Source organism: Symsagittifera roscoffensis, chromosome 10, assembly GCF_963678635.1.
Source record: "Symsagittifera roscoffensis chromosome 10, txSymRosc1.1, whole genome shotgun sequence".
NCBI classification, from domain to species: Eukaryota; Metazoa; Xenacoelomorpha; order Acoela; family Convolutidae; genus Symsagittifera; species Symsagittifera roscoffensis.
The window spans coordinates 34,610,227-34,635,052 of NC_087071.1; the positions used below are offsets into that span (position 1 = coordinate 34,610,227).

Consider the following 24,826-nt stretch of genomic DNA (forward strand, 5'->3'; position numbering starts at 1 on the left):
AACAGCCTGGATGTAGCATATTTCCGATCAGTAAATAGGTTTGAAATAAGTTATTTAATGAAATCCTTGTTTTATTAAATTATTTTATTAAGAATTTTGCATCAACAAAATCATTTAAAATTTTTTTTTGTTTCTCGTCAGAAACAAATAAATTGTCCAGTACGAGCACGCGACAGGTCTACGATTCTACGAAGTCTGTCAGGTTAGTGATACCGCCAAAATTGTTTGGGATAAAACCATAAGCTCATGATCGTTTCAAAATAATTGGACGACGAATTTGCTAGTGGTATTTTTTGTTACTTATACAAACTCTTTCCAATACACTTTATAAAAAACTTATAAAAAACAGATAAAAAAGCAAGTACGGATTCGAAGGGAGATGTTTAAGTGGGCAAAAAGTAGTTTCATCTGAGTTTGCACATTGACAACTCAAAGGGTCGCCGTTTCAGCATTATTTTACATCATATTTCGGTCAACCAACCTTAAAATTTTCATGTAATGTTTTAGAATATTTTTTTCAAAGGATGAAAGAAAATCTATCACTCAAAATATCGCAGCAGCCTAACTGAATTTGGGCGCAAAAAGATTTGAATTTTTAATCAATTTTTTTCAGTCAGGTTTTTCTCAACCTAATTGTTTCACAGAAATTAGAGAAAAGTTCTGGGAATTTTGGTAATTTTTTCTTTATTTTCAAATGTAGTTTGTTTCACTTTTGGATTCATGAAAGATAAGAATTGTCATGATTCGTATTAAACAGTTGCATTCTTTTGAAAATTTCAACACAATTTTTATCAATAAATAATTTTTTATGAAATTTTTTACTCTTCCGATCACCACTAAAAAAACTTGACGAAAGTACTCTACGCTGAACGACATAAATTATAATTTCAGATATTTTGTTTCAGATCGAAATAACGTTTGGCTTCGTGGCGAGTACAATTACCTATATTCGACTCTTTCTGGGATCTCTTTTCCCGGAAACCAGCCAAATCTGTCTTGATCGTTCCGATGAAATTTCGCATCGACGCTTTCTCCGAAAGTAACGTTTTTCTGGCTCTGAAAGTTTCCAGGTCTCATTGATTTTGAGCAGAAACATCGAACTTTTTTTTCATGCGGGTTGCTCGAACTCCATTCACAAAAACAGCCATTAATACTAGTATTCGCCGAGTTTTGCAGTTTCTGTTGTTGAAATTGCTGGCCTTCATTGTCGTTTTTGCAATTACATCTGCCTGAAGAAACATCCGATCCATTAGTAAGACAAATTTGATGTGACTGATTACCAACATCACCGCGGAAAGTTTGATCCTTTTCATAACTTCGATTGCCAAATTTTTCATTTCGGCTTCTACATAGACAGTTTCGAGGCGTGTACGTATTGATACCAACACTGTTTAAAGGTGAGTTTGTTCTCTCGTTATTTCTGTTGCATGATGGTCGCTCATCGTTATAACTTCTAATTGTGTTCCTAATTTGAAGCTCATTTTGACTAGCTGCCAAATTTTTCGGCTCTTCGCTTATGATTTCGATAGATATATCAGTGTTAACAGATCGACAACAGGTCGGAGGTTCGATCCTCGATGATAACTTAAAATCTGAACCAGGCTTTTGGTCATACTTGCAATGGCAGTTCGCGTTTTGCTCTATATTGTTTGCGTGGTTAAACAAATCATTTTGACTGAATTTATACAGGTTTCTTTCTCGTTTTGGACATTTTTTGTACCATGGAATTTCACACCCATTTTTCTCATAGTAACTTCTCGAATCAGCCTTAGTATAATTTTGATGTCCGATTTCTGGTAAATTTTGATAACTGTTGCTACAATGGCAAGTAGTTGTATTTTCTTTGTTTCCCGGAAAACTGTTAAAACCATGACCCGAACTCTGCACATGAATATTGAACTGTGAATTCGGCCTTGAAATTTGTCTCTCTGTGTAGCCAATTGAATTTATAGAAAAGTCACTGCCACGGGAATAATCATTTTGAGATCTCAATTCGAGTCCCTTGTCTGGCATATTTGAGGACTGTTTTCTGCAATTTGGATTATAATTATATCCACTTCGAGAGCTAGAATTGTAACAACGTGAAATATTTGGGTCATTTTGAGAATAATTGTACAGTGGTTGATTGGAATTCAGTTGATTTGAAGATTGACAGCGACCTGTTTCCTGAGACTTCGAAGCACAACAACATGAGCAATAGCAGTTTCCATTTTTGAAGCTAGCTTGCGGAGCTGAAAAATCTAAAACCTAGTAACTTCAAACAACTAAAAGAAGCTTATTTGCCATAATTGATTTGGTCCAAGCAGCGAAATCTATCACTTTTTACTTTATATGGCATTTGGGGGGTTAATTCATTTTATTTCATTACATTTAATTTTTTCTTGTTATTACTGCTCTATAGACCTTATAGTCGGAATATTGAGTGCGAAACATTCCAATTCTATTCTCGCCACACTCGCGACACCATTTAAATGACAAATAAGACGCAAGTTACGAGGGAATGGCTACTAAATCCGCAATTTTTGTGGCAGTAATACTATTGCGAATTCCAATCCATTGAGTGATTGATATCAAAGACTTTGGCGATTTGATTTTTCATTGTCTGACTTTCGAACAGACGAATCTAGTGGTTGGGTTACCCCTAGATTCGTCTGTTCAATCACTCTTCGAGAGCTAGAATTGTAACCACGTTAAATATTTGGGTCATTTTGAGAATAATTGTACAGTGGTTGATTGGAATTCAGTTGATTTGAAGATTGACAGCGACCTGTTTCCTGAGACTTCGAAGCACAACAACATGAGCAATAGCAGTTTCCATTTTTGAAGCTAGCTTGCGGAGCTGAAAAATCTAAAACCTAGTAACTTCAAACAACTAAAAGTAAAAGTATAGTCGGTTGCTTTTTGAGTAGCTGGAAACATTCTGTAGCTAGAAAAATTTCAAAAAAAAAAACATTTTTTTTTGGGGGGGGGGGGGGTGCATAAAAAGAGGAGGGGACGGGAGCGCTATTAAGTACTCAAAAAATGAGTCTCAAACTCAGCATTGTTCTGAAAACCAATTTTGAAACTACCGCTGCTCTACATTGGTCTAAATAACCCAACCCCTAGATTCGTCTGTTCGAAAGTCAGACAATGAAAAATCAAATCGCCAAAGTCTTTGATATCAATCACTCAATGGATTGGAATTCGCAATATTTTTACTGCCACAAAAATTGCGGATTTAGTAGCCATTCCCTCGTAACTTGCGTCTTATTTGGCATTTAAATGGTGTCGCGAGTGTGGCGAGAATAGAATTTGAATGTTTCGCACTCAATGTTCCGACTATAAGGTCTATAGAGCAGTAATAACAAGAAAAAATTAAATGTAATGAAATAAAATGAATTAACCCCCCAAATGCCATATAAAGTAAAAAGTGATAGATTTCGCTGCTTGGACCAAATCAATTATGGCAAATAAGCTTCTTTCAACTAACTTTGAACGATTTCTAAGACGGGTTAAATCTCCGCTTACACGTTAATAGCGCGAAACATATCGCGCGGTAATTGTCCCAAATTGGCCAAAATGGCAATCTTTAAACCCCCAAAACTTTACGAAAAATAATCACAGGTGAAATATATTTTCAAATTCAAGCTCAGGACAACAAAACTTTTTGTTAAATGGCTAGTTAAAAAGTCGAGATTTGTCTGAAGAAAAAAAAACCCACCCGAGCACAAATATTCCGTTACTTTCGTATCGAAAGTCGGAACAGCAATAAGAAAGCACATATTGAGCCAAGCGAAGCTTGGAATGCTTCTCAATCAGTTTATGTGTTAACAAATTAGTAGCTTGAAAAATTTGGCAACTATTTTCTCGGACAATTCGACAAAGAATTGGGCTAAAAAATATCCGTATCACAGATTATCAAAAAAAAATCGGAAAACAATTTTTTCTTATCTACAAAATTCATAATTTTTAAACTTCAGTGGTATTTTTCAAAGCGAAGTTAATGAAAACTTTTTGATAAATTACAACAAGTACTTTTGAAAAAAATCTCTCTTATAACAAAAAAAAATGTAATTTTTAAACCATTGAAAAAATTTTCTAAATTTCCCCAGACAACAAAAAAAGTCTTAGCTTATGAAATGTTTTTGGAATTAATTCGATAGTTTTTTCAGCAAGATAAATCCTTTCTGTTTATGAGGAGTCTCTTTTTTTGCTCAAATCTTTGTCCTTATACACTTAACTTTCTATGCTTTTCCTGCTGCTTAAATATAACTTAATTAGATCATTTTTGAATCTCATCCATCATTTTTGCAGGATAAAAAACCTCGCTTTTTAACTTTTTTAGACAGTGAGTGAAATGCAATGAAATTTTGTTAACTTATGGTTGGTTAAAAATCAAAATTGAAAATTCTTGGCACCGATGAAAAGTACTGTCTGCTGTTGAAGAAAACATAAAAATACCCGACAAATAATATTCAAGATGTATAAACAGGTGTTTGACGACAGTATTCTCTCAGAGGAAACTGATATTTTAGAAAACATGATTCAAGGGAAAATGAATCAGTGGAAAATATTTTTTTGATGTAAATGCTACAAATATGCGTAAAACAAAAAAATTGTTTTTGAAAATTAATACAATTAAATAGGGCATTCTCTTGTCTTCGTCAACTTTAATGTCTAAGTAAATATGAAAAGAAAACTAAAAGTCAGTTACATGTGTTTCGAAAATTAGAGATATTTCAATTTTTCTTGGAGATGTTATCACAATTAGAAAAAAATTAATGTGCTACAACACACAATTTCAATCATCTACAATGTTTAACTGACTTGCTTGACATGGGGCAATTTGATGTTATTGGTGAAAAAAGGTATGTTGAATCAAAAAACTAGGAATGAGGTGCGACTAAGTTTTATTAAAACAAAACTCCATAACAAATGTGAGTTATTATCACAAATGAAAATAAAATTAAGCCAGGTTCAAGCCACTACAAGATTAATTTGACAGACATAGTAAATGGAACTTCCACTTCAACCTTTATCAAATAAAACTCTTGTTTAATAATCTTGTTTTTCCAGCCACTCACATTCTTAGAATTTTGTCACCCAAAAAGCATAATCACCGTTACGTTACAATAAATCGTTGAAATGCTTCATCAGAAATATCAAATTACAGTATTGTATTATTAGCTCAAAATAGTTCGATGCAATGATGGAAACTTCCAGAAAATGAAAATTCCGAAAAAATGTGTCCATTTCTGAAAACTAGCACTCTTTCACGTGTTTTATACTCTTCACAGCTTTGCTGTATGCCAGCAACTTTTGCCAGCAGAATTTGCTTTTTATAATATAAAAAAAAGAATTGAACTGAGTTTTAGACGAAATCCAAAACCAGACTGATCAGAAACGAATGAAGAAAATCAGTAAGACCCATGTAAAATACTCCTTTTATTTTCTACACTTAAACATCCCATACATTGTGAGCTTTCCGAACGTTTTTTTTGCAGCTACTGTTTTCGCATTAAAAATACACGCGAAGTTTTAGTCTCTTCTATTTTACTGGTCTCAAAAATCCGAATAGTTAGAAATTCCTAGCTCAGTTCAGTGACATTCTTCTAATTAGCATTCAGATAGCGCATATTCATTTCCCAGCAAGGGTAAGCAATAGTCGACACAACTGAACACAATTTCAATTGCACTCTTATGCTATAGAGAGACGAATTCTGTGCATCAAAAAAGTAGCCTACTATGCCTCGAGATTTCTGAAATGTGCACATTTACACTAAGGAAAGTATCCCTGGAAAAACGAATTATTGTATCAGTCAAAAGGAAAAAGTTATCGATTGAATTGAACGAAATAAAATATAAACCAACTGTAACCTGATAGTTACATCAAACTTCTAAACCCTCGCCCGTACCAATTTATGATCCTGGTTTTTTATCATTCTTAATTACATTAAATTATAGGTCATCAGAAGTAACATTTTGAAATTGATCAAATGAGTTATTTATCATTACAAAGCCATTGAACGAAAATTTCTGTGTTTTGTTTGACGTGATGAAAAAACCGGCATTTCAGAAAAATCTGAGAAAACTTGTAGACTTTAAAAGCTGAAAAATTAGATAACCAAAAAAAGATAAGAAACGGTCCAGTAGTTAGATTTAGCCCTCAGATAGCCAGCTCTCCTTTCCCAAAGAGGATAAGAAATCATTCACATAACTGAACAGAAGTTCATTTGTACTCTCATGCTGTAGAGAGACGCCAACTGTCATCATCGGGCTGATAAAAGTCATCTAGGTTGCCCCGTGAGACCAAGACACGCTCTCAAAAACTGATCACCGAAAGTACGATATTGTCTAATACGTAACTTGTAGGAAGGTAATTTCTCGATTCCAAAACTGAAAAAACGCACACACACACACACACACATATATATATATATACATTATAATTGTAACTCGATAGTCATATCAAAATTCAGAAACTAAACCCGTATCAATTTAAGTGCTGAATTCTTTATTGTATTTTTGAAAAGATTGAAATGAGAGTCTTCATGCATTTCAGTTAAGTCTATAAAAAGTTTTAGCAACACAGAGCCGTTTCACAATAAACGTGTCGCTTGTGGTTTTTAGTTTTGTTAAACGCGATGAAAAAATCGACGTTTGAGTTCCCCGTGATGAGAAAAATGAAACCAGTTGAAATTCAGATGTAAAATTTATCAGCTTTAAACGTTCAAACTAAGGAAACATAATAAATAAAAAAGAAAACCAATCAGTGGATAAAGTAGGCAATAATTGACACAAATTAACAATACTCAATTGCACTTATCATGCCGTAGAGGGACTTCTCTTGTCATAATCGGATTGACAAAGGACTCAAGAAATGATCCCTGAAAGAACGATCTTTCACATCTTGTCGTTTCTCGATTGAACAAATTGAAAAAAGAAAGATAAATGAAACTCCAACCTGATTTTTGCAATATATTTAAAAAACTCGTTTTAATTTTATTACTGATTTTTTAGTATTATTCTCATTTTAATTTATGACGTTTGTTTTTAATTATGATACCAAGCCAATTATTGATTGGAAGTGAATATTTTGTGTTTTGAGATTTTTTCAGTTTCAGTGATGAAAAATAGGCAAAAACTTAAAATTCAGAAAAACATTTCTTTGGTAAAACCTTATTTTACATTGAAAAGACACGCAAAGCTCTACTACTTTCTACTTTCAATGGTATCAGTTATCAGAAAATCTACACGTCAGTTTAGTAATATCTTTAATCCAAAATCATGAAACAATTGAGTAGTTAATATTAGCCTTCAGATAGAGCGCTCTTTTTTCCCAACCACGATAATCGATCATCGCCATATATAAAGTTCAACAAGCTCAAAAGCACTCTCACGCTCCTACGAGACTCTTCTTGTCAGCATTTGATTGACGAAAAGCTTCTAATTTGCCTCGAGAGGCCAATATATGCACCCAACAAATGATCCCTGAAAGTATGTTCTTAATTAGTATGCAACTTGCAAGAAAGAAAATTTGTCGACTGAAAAAAATGAGAAAAAAACTCTGATAGTTACATCTGATAGTTACATCAAAAAAAGGAAAATTTTAGTCACCAATTAAAATTACTGGATGTTTTTAACTTTAATTACATTCAAAAGAATGTCTTCAAATTTAAATTATGTGTGTCTATCAGATCAATTTGCTATCCATAGGAATTCGATTAAAGAATGCTCGTGTTTTTTTACTTGTTTAGTTTTTGTGATAAAACAACCGAAATTTCAGTTTCACTTGATAATAAATTGACCCAGGTTGAAGATCATACAAAGCAATATTGGCTGTGTACTCCACATGCAACCAACTCTTCGTGTTTAAAAGTAGTCCTCTGTTAGCTAGCTCTCTTTTCCCTGAAAGGGTAAGCAATCATCGACACAATCAAACAGAAGTTCAATTGGACTCTTATGCAGTAGACAGACGCCTACTGTCATCATCGGACTGACGAAGGTATCAACGTTGCCTCGAGAACCCAAGATACGCACTCAAGAAATATTTCCTGAACCATCACGAATCAGTCAGAAATGGCTTTTTCTCCTTTGAACAATTGAAAAAAAAACTACCCACTTTAACCTGATAGTATTATGAAAATCTAAAAAAAATATAACAGTACCAATTTAAGTTACTGGAAGTTTTTTGTGTTAATTACTTTCAAGTGAATGTCTTCAAATTTAACAATGTGAAATCCATCAAAAGAATATTTTATCCATACGAAATTGGTTAAGGTTTAGACAAAATTATTTGCTTATTTTGTTTTGCTTGATAAAACAATCACACTTTCAGTTCTGCTTGATGCACATAATGACTCAAATTGAAGTTCAGACAAAACACTCTTGTCGATAATTTCACAGCCAAAAAAGATCAGTGTTTAAAATTAGCCCTCAGATAGCGAGCTCTCTTTTTCTTTAAAGGGTAAGCAATCATCGACACAAACAACCAGGATAATCTACACTCTCATGCTCAAGAAAGACGGTATTTGTCATCATCGGACTGACGAAGGTAGTCAACATTGCCTCGAAAGGCCAAAATACGCACTCCAGAAATGATCTCTGAAAGTACGATCTTACACCTTCCGAATCGAACAAAAAAAACTATTTCTCGATTGGACATTTTAAAAAATTACTACTCACTAAAAATTGATAGTATTATGAAAAAAATCTAACACTTTAAACATACCAGTTTAGATTGCGTGATAGACGCAATCGAATTTTCAGTTTCGCTGGATGCAAATTTTGGCGCAAGTTGAAGTGCAGAAAAAATAAAATTATCTTTCAAAAACAATCAACGTTCAGTGCTTATAGGTAGCCCTCAAACTGCGAACTCTCTTTTTTCTGAAAAGGCAAGCAATGATCGACACAATCGAACAGAAGTTCAATTGCACTCTGATGCTCCAGAGAGACACCATCTGTCATCATCGGACTGACGAAGGACGTCAAGGTTGCCTCGAGAGGCCAAGATATGCACTCAAGAAATGATCCCTGAAAGTACGACTTTGGTCATTATGAATCATGCAAAAAAGCTATTTCCCGATTGAACAATTTGAAAAAAAAACTACCGACTAAATCTTGATAGTATCATGAAGAATTTAAACTTATAACCATAGTTTTTTTAGCTTACTGGATGTTTTTATAATTTTTATACCCAAGTGAACAAATTCAGATTTAACAAATTAAAATCTATAAAAAGAATATTTTACCCATAAGTAGCTCATCACTGGATGAACGTGTATATTTGCCTATTTTACTTTGTGAGACAGATACAATCGAATTTTCAGTTTCGCTTGATGCCACTTTTAGCGCAAGTTGAAGTGCAGACGAAATAAAATTATCTTTCAAAAATAATCAAAGTTTAGCGTTTATGAGTAGCCCTCAGATTGCGAGCTCTCCTCCCCTGTAAGGGTATGCAATCATCGAAACAAACGAACAGAAGTTCAATTGCACTCTCATGCTCAATGAGACGCCATCTGTCATCATCGGACTGACGAAGGTCGTCTAGATTGCCTCGAGAGGCCAAGATACGCACACCAGAAATGATCCCTGAAAGTACGATCTTACTAGTTAAGTATCCTGCTAAAAATTCATTTCTCGAATGGACAATTTGAAAAAAATTACCCACTAAAATTTGATAGTTTTTTGAAAAACCTAAAAAAAAAACCATACTAATTTAGGTTACTAGATGTTTTTTCTTATTGAATATATTCAAGTGAATGATTTCAGATTTAACAATTTGAAGTCTATCAAAAGAATATGTTATCCATACGTATCCAATTACTGAATGGACGTGTTTATTTGCCTGTCTTGTTTATTTGCTTGATGAAAACAAATGAAGTTTCAGCTTCGCCCTTTGCAAGTTTTGATGAAAGATGGAGTTCAGACATTTTATCAATCTTAAAAACATTTGACGCTCAGTGTTTATAGTTGTAGCCCTCAGATTGCGAGCTCTCTTTCCCTGATATGGTAAGCAATCATCGAAACAAACAAACAGAAGTTCGATTGCACTCTCATGCTCAAGAGAGACGTCATCTGTCATCATCGGACTGACGAACGTCGTCTAGATTGCCTCGAGAGGCCAAGATACGCACTCAAGAAATGATCCCTGAAAGTACGATCTTACTAGTTAAGTATCCTGCAAAAAGTCCATTTCTCGATTTGACAATTTGAAAAAAATTACCCACTAAAATTTGATAGTTTTATGAAAAACCTAAAAATATAACCATACTAATTTAGGTTACTAGATGTTTTTTCTTATTGAATATATTCAAGTGAATGCCTTCAGATTTAACAATTTGAAGTCTATCAAAAGAATATGTTATCCATACGTATCCAATTACTGAATGGACGTGTTTATTTGCTTGTCCTGTTTATTTGCTTGATGAAAACAAATTAAGTTTCAACTTCGCTCTTTGCAAGTTTTGATGAAAGATGGAGTTCAGACATTTTATCCATGTCTCAAAAACATTGGACGTTCAGTGGTTATAGTTCTAGCCCTCAGATTGCGAGCTCTCTTTCTCTGATATGGTGAGCAATCATCGAAACAAACGAACAGAAGTTCGATTGCACTCTCATGCTCAAGAGAGACGCCATCTGTCATCATCGGACTGACGAAGGTCGTCTAGATTGCCTCGAGAGGCCAAGATACGCACTCAAGAAATGATCCCTGAAAGTACGATCTTAAGCATAACCTAACTTGCACAAAAGGCTAATTCTCGATTGAACAATTCAAAGAAAAAAATTCACTCTAACCTGATAATAGTAACAAAATACTTAAATTATAACCGAATCAATTACGGCTACTGGATATTTTTTAATGTTAAATACATTCAAAATGAATTTTTTCAGACTTAAAAATATGTAAGTCCTTCAAATGAATTTGTTATTTGGTATCAAAGTTTAACCGTTCAACGAATAGTCATTTTCAGCTTCAGCTTCGCATGTCGATATTCAGAACATGTCGATATTCAGAAAAACATGACGAGTTTCAATCGACAAATGAACCCCACAAGCGATTGCAGCGGCTTTGATTATTCATTAAATATTTTCATCAAAGTAAAAAATATCGCTACATAGTCATAATTCAGAATATTTTTGGATTTTCAGAACCCAGTAGAAATTTGCTGTTATAAATACAACATGCTGAAAAAGCGGACAGTAGATTTTGTTACAAAAATCATGGAAAGAAGCGTCAAACCTGTTGGAGGCTCGAAGTTATACGAATGTTGCATATCATAATCGTCTGGTAGGCACCTGCAGTCAGGAATGTCATTGAAGTCGTTGTCTTTTTCATCTTCATAATCATAGTATGATGGATACTCTTCTTCGAACGATAAGCGAGGGTCATAATTACGACTCAATTCATGGCCGACTTGATTGCTTGTATTTAGGCTGCTTTTGTGTGACTCGACTGAAAGAAAGTGTATGAAGAGATTTTGGCCTGATAATGAGGGAAGACTCAGCGAAAATAAAAAGAAGAAAAGCATCATTGGATCTCAACAAAACCGACGAAAAAGACAATGGCTCTCCCAACCCACCCCCCCTCCGGTCCCCTAACCATGTTCGAGCATCAGTTTTATGGAGTAAAAAGGGGTTTACAAGGTTGGTTATGCAAATAAAAAAGTTTGTCTTAGCCAAATTAGTCTGCATGTCACCTTCTGAAACAGTCGAACTAGTTGAACAAAAATTTTACTTGTAAAAATTTGCAGACTGATAGGGGGATGGACAAAGAGCCCACCCGCACTCAGTAAAAAGAGAAAATAATAGATTATATTACAATTATAATTGAATTTGTATCAAATTTATAATTAACTATAAGCGCCAAATTTAGACGTTTAAACGAAATCCCTTGTAATGGTAATATTTTTCAAGACATTTTAATAAATTATAATATATTATAATTGATTATAATTTTTCCGAATATCTCTTTTAATCTATTATAATCGATTACAATCTCTTATAATAGAGTATAAACCTTTTTTCTGTCAAAAATCTCTAAAAGTGAGATGTCACTCTATGTTGTCACTGTTTGGTTCATCTGAACTCAAAGTCTTCCCACAAAACAAAAGTTTCATAGAGATCCCTTCATATAGTTGAAAGAATCCCGCGGTAGGTGAAATATAACTCTTCTATATAAATCTTTATAGTGAAGCAGTGTGCTGGTCAAAAAACGTAAAATATGCATCATGAAACAACTATAATCAAGAAGAAATGAAAAAAAAAACATTATAAATTTGAGTTGATTTGAAAACAGTTAAAGTAATTTTCCCATTTTTACATAAACCAACGTTTACGAAAAACATAAAACATAAGCAATTCAGGTGGAAGTCGATGTTGTAGCTTATGTCGCGGCAAGATTGCTGAAAAGTTTGCGCAAAAGTCATTTTGTTTAGCCAATTGATTATTCCGCTCATAAGACACGCTGACACGCTTTCTCTTTTTTGCAACCCTGACAACTTTTGATGAACCTTGTTCTACAATTACTTAATTTAAAGCATTTATTACAGCAAAATATTTGTCAAATCTGATCACAAGTACATGGTTTAAGACTGTACTTAGTTCCTTAAAACTAATTACAGTCTTAGACAAGTTTAACAAAACCGCCTTGAAGTTTTTGTAAATTTATTTTTGAACTTTTAATTTTTTTTTGTAAAAAACAAACAGAAAAAGATGTATCCTCAGCACACTGACCAGCTTTTTTTTCAACCTATTGTTTCGACTTTCAAAGAAAACGAAATACTTATGGTTTTTTGCTTAATTTATTTAGTCAATTTTCAACATAATAGTTTTCCACATATTAATTTTCCTGCACCATTGAATATATCGACTCCCTAAAATCAAATATAAAAAGATATTTTACCTCCAATCTTTTTTTGCAAAATTCTTTGTGTTTGAAGATGGCCAGTTTGGCCATGCCCTGGACCAAGATACGCGCGCTCTGAAGATTTTATTCATAATACTGAAAGCGCAACTCGGTCTAATTATGCATGACAAATTATTGCTGACTAAAATTGTTCCAAATTGAATTGATGCTAGCTATTTGGTCGTTTTATTTTCGTTACTTGAATTTTCACGCTTAATCGTAGAGTTTTTGAATAACTTTTTCCCCAAAAAAATAGTCGATATTGATTAAGGGGCAGTCGGAACTTTTGGGGCTTTCTTTATATATGCGCGCAGTCTTGTTCTGGTTTTTTTTTGAACAGTGTGAAAACGTAAAATCAATCACACTGCTTGTGGTATGCAGTGATTGACCGTTACACGATAATTTTTCTGCTAAGTTTTTGGTCTGAAAAAAATTGCAATTAAATCACAAGTTGTAATTAGATTTTTTTGCAGACAACTTCTTTATAAACAAAAGTTTATGGAGCTTTTGTTATGTTGATAAATTGGTACTTCTAATTTATTATAAAATTGATTGTAAGTTTAACCAAGAATTGTGTTTGGAAAAAGTCTAGTGTTGCTAACGCGTGTCGTTCACTTGTGCGCAAAATTTTTTTTTGCGATGAAACACAATGATAGATGTAACTAAAATCTTACAATTTAAAATAATTATCACTCAAGGTAAAACATAAAATGAGACAAAGTATGGTGGAAGCTAGGTAAAACAAAAACCACTAGTAAAAAATTGAAAATAGATGAAACAACTGCCTACTGAGATGAAATATAACTTAAAACCACAATGAAAAAAGAGACGAAACAAAGACGAAATATAACACATAATACTTGAAACGAAACAAAAATTTAACAGCCCATAAAACCTTGGCAACCGGAAAAATTGCTAGTCAAAATATGTCTACATCAATTTAGTCTATCACATACTGAGTTACCACTCAATCTGAAATTTATTGGGTCTAAGAAAAATTTCAGCTAAAATTGTTCCGTAGTTGGTTGATTTCCAGTAAAAATTGACGTTGTACACCCTGAGTGAAAAAAGTCAAAAGCAAAAAGTCAGCAAAAAATCAATCACGCTGCAAAAAATCAGGGGTTTCAAGTTCAGACTTTTTCCTTTCAGATTTAAAGTTTTCCTTCTTTTACCAGTGAAACATCTACCTCTTGATTTGCTTCCTGTTTTACTTCCGCATCTAGTGTGGCTGACATTGATTGTTTGATGAAGTAGTCTGCATCAAATATGTCTTTCCGCTTTTCGTACCTGGAAATTCGCGCTTATTCTTTTCGAGCTATCTATCGTATGGAAGTTAATTCCGAGCTTGTGGAAAAAACCTTTTTTCTCTGTACCGGCCACTTCTAGCTTTGTTCATAGAATTTTGATAATCTGAAAAAAGAGAAGTTTTATGTATTAGAAATTTTTTGTGTTCGAGACATGCCCACACTGTTCTTATGTTTTGCGTGCCCTGTCGCGAGGGTTCGTTCGCTCATCACAATAGAGTTTAATGGCTTCATGGATTTCAGAGACTCCAGGTTCACAAGTGAAGATAACGCTTTTGGCAGCGGAGTACTCAAAAATTTCCGCCTTGCTTGCTGATTTTTAAAAAATCAATTTGTCTAGTTTTGTCTTTCAACTAAAATCAGAATTTTCAAAATTGTCATTGAAAGTCGAAACTGAATTTTCAAGGAGCTAAATTTCAGAAATTTTTTTCTATAGCGGTGTTGTCATTGTTCTTTGAGTTGGAGTGAGAGATAAGCTGGACAGACCTATTTTTGTGACCTAATAGGACTAATTTGAATCAAACGAAGGATAAAATCAGAGATTAACCCCTGGTACCTTGTGATTTTGATGAAAATTGTCAACAAATCTTGCGGATTTGAAACTTCTGCGATTGTGACCTAGCACGAATAAATCCTGAACGATTCGCTCCAAATCGGGTCGTTGGGCTGGTTTAAGCAATGGGTTGGTGCTACTGATTGATTTTCTGGTCACATTCCTCGAGCCAAAACTGCTCAAACAGAGTTTCATTATAGCAGCGCAAGCCGGATTAGTGATTTTGGAGCGAGCCTTATATGCCTATCGATTTTCATATTTTTCTAAAATTTAACGCGGAAGAAGCTCTGTAGAATTTTTCTTCCGATTAAAGCAGTGCTTTGTACACCCTGAGTGGAAAATTTCAATAGCAAAAAGTCAGGAAAAAGTCAATCACGGTGCAAAAAGTCAGCAGTTTCAAAATCTGACTTTTTTCTTGCAGATTTTAAGTTTTCCTTCTTTTGCCAGTGAAACATCTACCTCTTGATTTGCTTCCTGTTTTACTTCCGCGTCTATTGTGGCTGACAATGATTGTTTGATGAAGTAGTCTGCATCAAATATGTCTACCATGAACATTTTTGGAGGCTCATCCTTTGTAACTGTCCTTTAAAACATCAGTCGAATCCTTTTGATTGTTGTTTAATTCTTATAGAAAGTTTGGCTTCTGAAAGCAGCAGCCACTCGAGCGATTTCGTCTATGCGCGTAGCTATTTGCCAATAGTCACCCAATCCGATGCAACCTTATACCCCACTAAGGGCCACTGCCAAAACTGTATTTCGAGTCCCTCGCTCATTTTTTTTCTATTTTTCGTCGAATTCAGGATGTCATAGTTGAGCTCGGAATTAGTTTTCATAGCTCTTTAATTTTTTGTTTAGGTCTGATATGACTGAGGGCGGATTTGGGAGGGGGCGGGGCGGGGCGGGGCGGGGCGGGGCGAACGCTGTTCTTTTTTTGCCTCAAGGGGGATTCTACCCCCTCACAAACCAAAGGGTCACCCCTTTGGTATTATTTTATGACATCGAAACAAAATTTCGAAACATGTTCTAAAATCCGTACAATGTTCTGGACTCAATTTTCCTTTTTTGCCCTGTAGAGAGCATCCAGATCACTGGAGTTGTTCATGTAGCTCGACGATGCCAAGGTGGCCAAGAAGCATTCAATCATATAACAGACAGCTGTGACGAGTTCCTTACCACCGGATTAGGCCAATTTTACAACAATCGTAAAATTTTCAATCATCATACAGGATTCCATCAGCCAATTTTTATTGTTTTCCTTCGAATGGGACCCAGTAAAGACAACAAACAATACTTGTCTGATTTGTTTTCAAAACAAATAATCCATTAACCTGATTGCTTGCATTTTCTTATCAATTTTTTGCCAGCTTTTTGATTAAGACGATCTTCGGGTGTTACCTTACATATCAATCAGCTTGTTTTAGAACTTCTGGGTGTAGATTAACATTACGAAAAGTTTTCGCAAAAAGCCATCAAGGACTAGAAGTCACATGCAGAAAGTTGGTGGGTCTGCACTCGGCGACATTTTGTGATTGACAGTTTTCAAGCTCACCCAATACTACTAGTGTTAGTTTTGCGGGCCTTCGTTATCTTTTTTTGGCTCTCATCATGATAGTTGCACTTGAGTTTGTAAAAATTAAACTTTTCATGGTGATGACTTGTCATTTCTCACTAGCAAAATTATGAGTAGGTGTGCAGGTAAACGAGTAGCCACTCTTGATGAGTTGCTATCTGAGAAGGCAAAGGATGATCTCACGTCTGAAAATTTCCTTTGCAATCGGCGCACTACTGGCTCGCTAGAAAGAAGACATTTTTCAGCTTTAGCATGACTTCCTTCTGTTATATATCTTTTATCCTGTTAGCTTCCTTGAACACATTAAACACTAGATTTGCTCTTGAATTATTTATTAGATTGTTACTTTGTCCACAAAAAGCTTAGCTTACATGTTCCCCCGTAATCTAGTCGAAGAGCACAATGCCGTAGATAATGTGCGTACGTACCACTAACAATCAGTGGATCTAACAGGGATTTTATAGGTAAAAAGCTAGATTTTCCACGCTTGACTGCTTTAAAAAATCAATGGTGGAAAGCCACCTTTGTGGTAGAAGTATTGACTTTGCTTAGTTGAAGATCCACATACCAAGTTTTCGCAAAAAGCCATCAAGGACTAGAAGTCACATGCAGAAAGTTGGTGGGTCTGCACTCGGCGACATTGAGTTGGGGGGTCTGCACTCGGGTCTGCACTCGGCGACCTCTAAATGAAATCCCTATCTAAGTGATTGACAGTTTTCAAGCTCACCCAATTCTACTTGGGTTAGTTTTGCGAGCCTTCGTTATCTTTTTTTGGCTCTCATCATGATAGTTGCACTTGAGTTTGTAAAAATTAAACTTTTCATGGTGATGACTTGTCATTTCTCACTAGCAAAATTATGAGTAGGTTTGCAGGTAAACGAGTAGCCACTCTTGATGAATTGCTATCTGAGAAGCCAAGGGATGGGTTCACGTCTGGAAAGTTCCTTTGCAATCGATACACTGCTTGCTCGCAAGAAAGAAGACATTTTTCAGCTTTAGCATGACTTCCTTCTGTTACATATCTTTTATCCTGTTAGCTTCCTTGAACACATTAAACACTAGATTCGCTCTTGAATTAATATTAGATTGTTACTTTGTCCACAAAAATCTTAGCTTACATGTTCCCCCGTAATCTGGTTAAAGAGCACAATGCCGTAGATAATTTGCGTACGTACCACTAACAATCAGTCGATCTAACAGGGATTTTATAGGTAAAAAGCTAGATTTTCCAAGCTTGATTGCTTTAAAAAATCAATGGTGGAAAGCCACCTTTGTGGTAGAAGTATTGACTTGCTTAGTTGAAGATCCACATACAAAGTTTTTTAACCAATCAATGACGTGGTAGTCGTTGTTGCGCTTTTTGTCGGCTAACTGTGATAATCACAAACAGCATTTAATTGGCTCGATGTTCAAAAATTGTAATCCATGGTGACAGAGTTCATTTCTAAAAGTCCTCTTTTTTGGCGGCCAGCCACATCATAATGATGTGCCGAGGTGATTGCTCTATCATGAATGGCGTTCTGTGGTGATATTCTATAAACCTGAGATCCACAATTCGTTTTTTTTAGCTTTACACAGAAAGTTTTTTTAAATTGAAATGAGTAGAACTTTGATTTTAACCTGCTTATTTTTTATTTATTTTTTTCAACGTTTTGACTTCATTCGTTAAGTTAGATAGTTTGCTCTCCCTAAATTGATTCAGATTGAACTCAGAACTTCAGAAGGCTGTGGGTTTCGATGGGTTACCTCATTTAATGGATTATAATGGATTTTGTGGTCTGAAACATGTAAATTCAAAAAACCGCTTTGTAAAACATACATGCTGCTACAAAATGAAATTATCATAATGAGTTTAAAATCAACAATTACACCGGCATTTAAAAATAAAAATACATTTGTAAAATAAGAACGAACAAAACAATACTAATATTAGATATAAGATTAATCTCGAAGAGAACAAATGGATCAGTCACTAGAAGTTTTTTTGTGTATTTCTACTAAAAAAATTTTAAGTTCAAATTTAACTTTTTGCTTAGTTTTTTTTTCTAAGCCTTACGTTAAAATTGCCCCATTTTTTACAATTGCTGCCTACTACAAATATCTCTCCCCGATTTGTTTTTAGAAATCTGTTTTGATTTATTTGTTTTGTAAAATCGTTTAGTTTCACAGGTACTCTGTTATAGATAAACTGCCTACCAGTTTCAATTTTTGTAATATTTTTAACCACATCGAACAGTCTAGTCATGATTTAAGAGTAATGAAAAGTTTGGCTGGTAAAACCTTACACTTGTGTAGTAGATCTCGTGCAAGATCATATTTTATGCGGAGATAGCACACTTTGATTCCCCAATTTATTTGTCTGTTTTTTCTGATAATTTGAGACATGGTTAGACTTTGAAAAATTGCTGAAATGAAAGATAAATGTGACGAAACCAAGGATTTGAAAAGCATAATTCTCGTTTCTAATGATACCACGTGTCGAACGCGGTGATTTGTCTTATTGGAACAACCGTTTTGCTTAAACATTTATTCAATTCAGGTGAAAAAATAAGTTGTCCACTAAAACTTCAAACTAACGCGGCATGTTCCTTTGCAGGTATTGTTTTTTCTCTATAAATAATTGTTTCTAACCCAAACACAATAGGTACTGTTTTATCAACATGAAGGAGAAGTTTGTTTTCATTTAAAAATTCATATGTTTTTTCTAGTGTTTCAAGAATTGAGGTTCTTAGGTCCTCATTTGAGTTTCCTGTATATAAGATACTGGTATCATCTGCAAATTATTTTAAATTCATGTTTCTAATGATTTGGTTTTTGAAATCTTTTACATAAAAAATGAAAACCGATGGTCCCAATGCAGTACCTTGTGCAACGCCATGATAAAAAGGTATCCGGTCACAGTTTTGATTTTGAAGCTTTACACATTGTTGATAGTATATTAAAAAATCGTTCAGTAGATTTGATGCATTTTCGGAAAAACCACACGTTTCAGTTTTTTCTAAGAAGGTTTCATGAAAAATAGAATTGAAAGCTTTAGCTAGATCTAGGAAAAGTGCACTTGTTATTCTTGATTGATCCATGTTTTCACAAACCATTTCAGAAAAAAAGATAACTGCATCAGTCTCAGATTTGTTTTCCTGTAATCCAAATTGGTAAACGTTTGATAACGAATTTTGGTGAGAACTTTCCATGATTTGATTCGAAATGTAGCTTTCAAAACGTTTTGGAAGCTTGTGTGTCACACAAACAGGCCTATAATTTGATGCAACCTAATTCACATTTTTTGAAGACAGGCTGATATGTGCTTTTTTTGATGGAAACTGGTTTTGTATTATACTTTAATTTAGTGCAAAATGGAGGTGTGATCCGATACCAGGCTTGTATTCTTATTGGCCCTGTAGATTTATTCAACGTTAATTTATCTATTTCTTCGTAATTTTTTTTTACTTGTGACGCAACGAAAATCAAAAACTTCATTTGTAGTTTGTCCTTTTAGTTTTCGTTGTATATGTTCACCATTAGAAATACCTAATTATGGAAAACTTCATTGAAATGATTTGCTATTTCAGTAACATCTTTTGTTTTTTTTGTATTTTCCAGATCTCTTTAGCTAATAGTTACTGATTTTTGATTAATCTTTTTCCCTATTTTTTTCTTATGAAATCACATTTTTTTTTTACTGTTGAAAAATTGCTGAATTTTTTTCCATGTGATTTTTTTTTTGTAAAGCAATTGCCATTTTTCGGTTGACCAAATTTCTAAGCTTTTTGCTTTCTCTGTGCGCTTCCTCACAACCAATGTTTTTCCATATCTTGAAATGCATTCGTTTAGTATTTATCAGAGTCATCAAAGCTTTATCAATCCATGTTTTTTGTTTTTGGTTACCAGTTTTTGATTTATGGTTTTTGTGCGATATGGAGTTTGCGCACTAATAACTTTTTCATCAATAATTCCAAAAATCTCAAACATTTTGGATCCCGAGGATTTTTCATACATTTCTGATCAATCATAGAGTGCATGGTCTAAGCTGAAAATTCGCAATAAAAGTTTTGGAAATCTCTTGTCTCAGTTTCAAAGATGTCTTTTTTTTAGTTTGCAAGAATTTACTTTTTCTTATGTAAATATATAGTGGTCTCTGTTAAAAGGCAGTTAGTACAAATTAACTTAACTTAATTGGTTGTTGGAAACTAAACAATGATCGATAAGTGAGATATTATTTTCGGTTACACGTGATGGTTTTGTGAAGTTTGGTAAATAGTTAAGCAACAATTTGCAGCAAAGTAATTAAGTTTTGATGACTCATCTTGTTTTAAAATGTCTATATTGTAGTCCTCAAATTTAAAAACTTCCATATTTGAAGCAAAAGCTTGAGAAGTATCACCACTTAATTCGTCGAAAAAGTACGGAGAGAGGTTTTTTCTTGAGCAATACGAAACTTTTATTGGTTTTTGAAACATTGAATTTACAAAACATCAAAATTCCGAAAAAAAAATTTTTTTTCATGCATGATGACTTAATTTCAACCCACAATGACTCAAAAAATTTTCTAACAGCAGTCGTCAGATCTTTACCAAAAGGCATTTTGAATGATAAAGGAACCCAAATTTCAACACCCCACCCCCTCTTTTTAGACCAGTCCATTCTGAGCGTGGAACATGAACAAAATTATGCCCTGAGCCTATAAAAGTATTTCCTACTGTCTTGTTATTGAGCCATGTTTCTCTTGCTATAACTATAGTGATCACCGTAATTTCACCTAAAAAATTGACAGTTTCTTGATATTTATGTTGCACGCTTCTGAAAATTATCAAGCAAAAATTGACTGTGTTAGGTTGGCTTTCAGTTTCCAAAGTTTTTCATAAAATAATAGTTCTTGCAGGTCATTAAAGTGGCCTGGATTTTCTCAACGTCTCCTGAAACGACTAATTTGAGCCTTTTTACGATACGCAAAAAATTTAAGTTAAAATATACAATATTACATACTGATATAAATCAGACCGGTATTTGATTGTGTTAATTTCCGTTAGTGGAAGAACGTTTCAGTACATAACGTTTTGCAATAAAAGGGGTTGTTTTTGTTTTTCAATTCCTGAGCTAAAAAACTGAAAAAACCGCAAAAATGCAAATTCAACAACTGACAGTCAATTGATATAAGTGATTCCCATGTTACGTTCAAACAAAATTAGACTAGAAATGGATTAAAATTCATTTTTTAAGCATATAATGGATTATAAGATAGAAAGTAGAAAATCACATTAAAATGATTTTTTCCATTTTTTCCAAATTTTGCAAAGCGAGTGTACGGCCTTCTCCTTTTCTAAACCTTAACCGAACCACAAAAGCCAGATACGACACTTGAATCAAACCCCCACCCCCCACCTCCTCCCCCAACTGAGTCAACCCAACCCCCCTAATTTGTTAAAGAAAAATGTTGAAAGTAACAAAACCAAGTTAATGAAAAACATAAAAACGAAACAAATATCAAAGTTGCGCAGAAAAAAAATTAAACTGAAAAACACGTAACCAGTTTTAGTTTAAAATGTAGAAAAGCTTTCTCGTGTGATGAAATTTGCTTCTCAATAAAATAAGAAAAAATTATTTTAATTAAGTTTTCTGAGCAGTGTCCACAAAAGTGGAAAAACTCGATTATAATGAATTAAAAGTGGATTTTGTTGCCTCGAAAATTCCTAATATTGTTATCCATTTCTAATTGAAAATAACAGATTTTCGTTTTTCATTTTTGTGGACACTGACAATAAAATTCAATTGTCAAGAACTCAAATGCGGGTTTTCTAGTTGTTGGGTTCAAACCAAAGTTCTAAATCGAAGCAAAAGTCAAACTTTAATGAAGTTATGACCTTAAAAAGGACCTCAAGCTCAATTTTGGCCGGTAATTTTTATCAATATTTCCCTGCAATTTTCATATTGATTTCCATGGGTAATTTTTTTTCTTTTTGATTCATTTGTGTAAATAACTGAGCCATTTTTTGCTTGACAATTTGAATTTTTTCTCAACTTTTTAGGCATTTTGTGCATTGTTTAAAAGTATACTTCAGATTGGTTTATAGCTTTCAAACTGCTTAACACACGTGACACTTTTGACCCAAATAACTTTAGATTTAACCGAAATAGGAGCTAACGAACTAATTTTAAAGCTAACGAATAGTGAAAATTTTTTAAATTTTCCGCGCTTATGATTTAATTTCAAGTTTCTCAAAATGATGGGTTTCAAACAAAATGTGAAAAAATTGGAGAAAAAAAACGATAAATAACGATTCTCATGGTCTTTCTGATACTAACAATCTTCGTGTCGGTAATCTGAACTTCGGTTCAAATATTCATCCGATTCACCGCTGGAGTAGCGAAACACTTCTCTTTCATGGCTATCACCAGCAAAAGTCACTCGTCTTCTATTATTTCGAGACCCATCATAACTCAGACTGTTTCGCTCAGGCGAAACTCTAGCCGAACTGCTACGTCTTCGATATGAGTCGTCACGACTGTTTCGTTTGCGAGAACTGTTCGGATGACGGTTGTTTTGCGAGTATCGCGAGAGTTGGCTACGCCGAAATTCCTGACTTTTTCTTTCTCGGCTAAATTCTGCTTCACTGAAAAATGTTTTTCAGTTGAAACATAACACTTTTTTGAAATACCAACTAGATTATTAAAGTTGGTAAAATGAAGTCTTCCTTTTTAAACTGGGCCGTGATTTTTAGCTTGCTTTCAGGAAGCGGCAATGCATTTAGAGGCATTTTTCTGCGTCACTTCATTAATGAAAGTATGTTAATAGTCTGAAGTATAACAAAAATTGCACCGTTTTTTTCTTTAAAAATTTCCCTTCATTGACTTGCACCCCCCCCCCCCCCCCCCATATCATAAGCATCAATTTTATGCTTAACTATAAACACCAAATATTAATGTTTTTCAAGGCCTTATTAGTCCGCATGCCAAATTTGGTAACAATCGAACAGTGTGACCAGAAAAATAGCAGATAAAAGTTCGCAGGTGCGTATAAGGGGGGAGCTTATATTTGAATTTGATCAGAAACCTCGGTATCTCTCTGAAATCTGACGGGTGGTCTTCAAAGTAACTGTACCTCCCCGCACCCTGGCCACCATCACCATCATAGTCCCCACCCCCTGAACCGATGCTGTATCCTGTATGAGGGTCATACACATCGTATGGTTCTTCATAGTATTGGCTGCTACTGTTGTTATTGTTATTGTTATTGTTGTTGCTGTTGTTGTTATTGTTACTGTTGTTGGTACTTGGGTTGCGAGGTGGTCGGCCGGGGTAGTTTTGATGGTCGGTTTTGGAAAAACGAACTAGGCTGAAACAAATCTGTTGAAAATTAAAATGGAACCAGGCTCAATGATAACAGTAGACGTTTTAATCAGAATCAATAATGCTGATATAGATAACTAATTATCAAAAAAACCGTGATTATTACACATTAAAAAAAGATTTTAGGTTAATTGATTCACTTCAATCCCAATAGTTGCTAAAAAAAAGTATATGAATATCTGGACTCATCATATAAAGGTTTCTTACTCCAGAAATAATCACAAATTACAACATTTTCTACACTGTTAGGAAATATTAAAAACATAATTTTTTAAATCAAATCTTTAATGTCAAAATGGTCATGGAATAACAACTTGGAATCAAAGATTATTGGAATAAAAACCATCGGAGTCAAAAAAAGTTCGCCGATGAATTCTGTCTTGTTTCGATTTTGTCTGAACATTTTGATCTTGACTTTCAATAAACCTGAAATGTTGACAAGCCACGAAACATGAGCTAGAGATCATTCAATTTAGATAACGAACGCTTTTATGAGAACTTCAAATTATGTCAGACATTCACAAAGAAATTGATTGAAGACAATTTGATCTGTCTTTAGACTGACAATATGAGCTACAAAAGTAGTTTTGGCCTCCTGTTTTTGGATATTAGAAACATCTAGGTTGGCAATTTGTTCTAACTTGACAAATAGGTCTCGCTGAAACCTCTAGTTACGTAAGATCGTGCTTTCAGGGATCATTTTTGGAGTGCGTATCTTGGCCTCTCGAGGCAAACTAGACGACCTTCGTCAGTCCGATGATGACAGATGGCGTCTCTCTAGAGCATGAGAGTGCAATCGAACTTCTGTTCGTTTGTTTCGATGATTGCATACCCTATCAGGGAAAGAAAGCTCGCAATCTGAGGGCTACAATTATAAACACTTAACTTCAATCGTTTTTGAGGCATGGATAATGTGTCTGAACTCCATCTTGCATCAAAATTTGCATAGAGCCAAACTGAAACTTTGTTTGTTTTAATCAAGCGAATAAACAGGACTAGCAAATAAACACGTCCATTCAGTAATCGGATACGTATGGATAATGTATTCTTTTGATAGACTTCAAATTGTTAAATCTGAAGGCATTCACTTGAATATATTCAATAAGAAAAAACATCTAGTAACGTAAATTAGTATGGTTATAGTTTAAGATTTTTCATAAAACTATCAA

General features: G+C 34.1%; 6 non-coding genes across 6 annotated transcripts; 1 reads left to right on the forward strand and 5 right to left on the reverse strand.

Moving 5' to 3' along the window:
• Positions 1–8,410: 8,410 nt before the first annotated feature.
• Positions 8,411–8,599, reverse strand: LOC134855811 (small nucleolar RNA U3). Its single transcript, XR_010164654.1, has one exon. It is a non-coding gene; the product is annotated as a small nucleolar RNA U3 (small nucleolar RNA).
• Positions 8,600–8,837: 238 nt separating this feature from the next.
• On the reverse strand, positions 8,838–9,028 carry LOC134855812 (small nucleolar RNA U3). Its single transcript, XR_010164655.1, has one exon. It is a non-coding gene; the product is annotated as a small nucleolar RNA U3 (small nucleolar RNA).
• A 369-nt stretch (positions 9,029–9,397) lies between these two features.
• LOC134855809 (small nucleolar RNA U3) lies at positions 9,398–9,586 on the reverse strand. Its single transcript, XR_010164652.1, has one exon. It is a non-coding gene; the product is annotated as a small nucleolar RNA U3 (small nucleolar RNA).
• Positions 9,587–9,955: 369 nt separating this feature from the next.
• On the reverse strand, positions 9,956–10,145 carry LOC134855805 (small nucleolar RNA U3). The gene has a single exon (XR_010164649.1). It is a non-coding gene; the product is annotated as a small nucleolar RNA U3 (small nucleolar RNA).
• A 371-nt stretch (positions 10,146–10,516) lies between these two features.
• On the reverse strand, positions 10,517–10,706 carry LOC134855801 (small nucleolar RNA U3). The gene has a single exon (XR_010164645.1). It is a non-coding gene; the product is annotated as a small nucleolar RNA U3 (small nucleolar RNA).
• A 13,628-nt stretch (positions 10,707–24,334) lies between these two features.
• LOC134855810 (small nucleolar RNA U3) lies at positions 24,335–24,524 on the forward strand. The gene has a single exon (XR_010164653.1). It is a non-coding gene; the product is annotated as a small nucleolar RNA U3 (small nucleolar RNA).
• Positions 24,525–24,826: the final 302 nt, after the last annotated feature.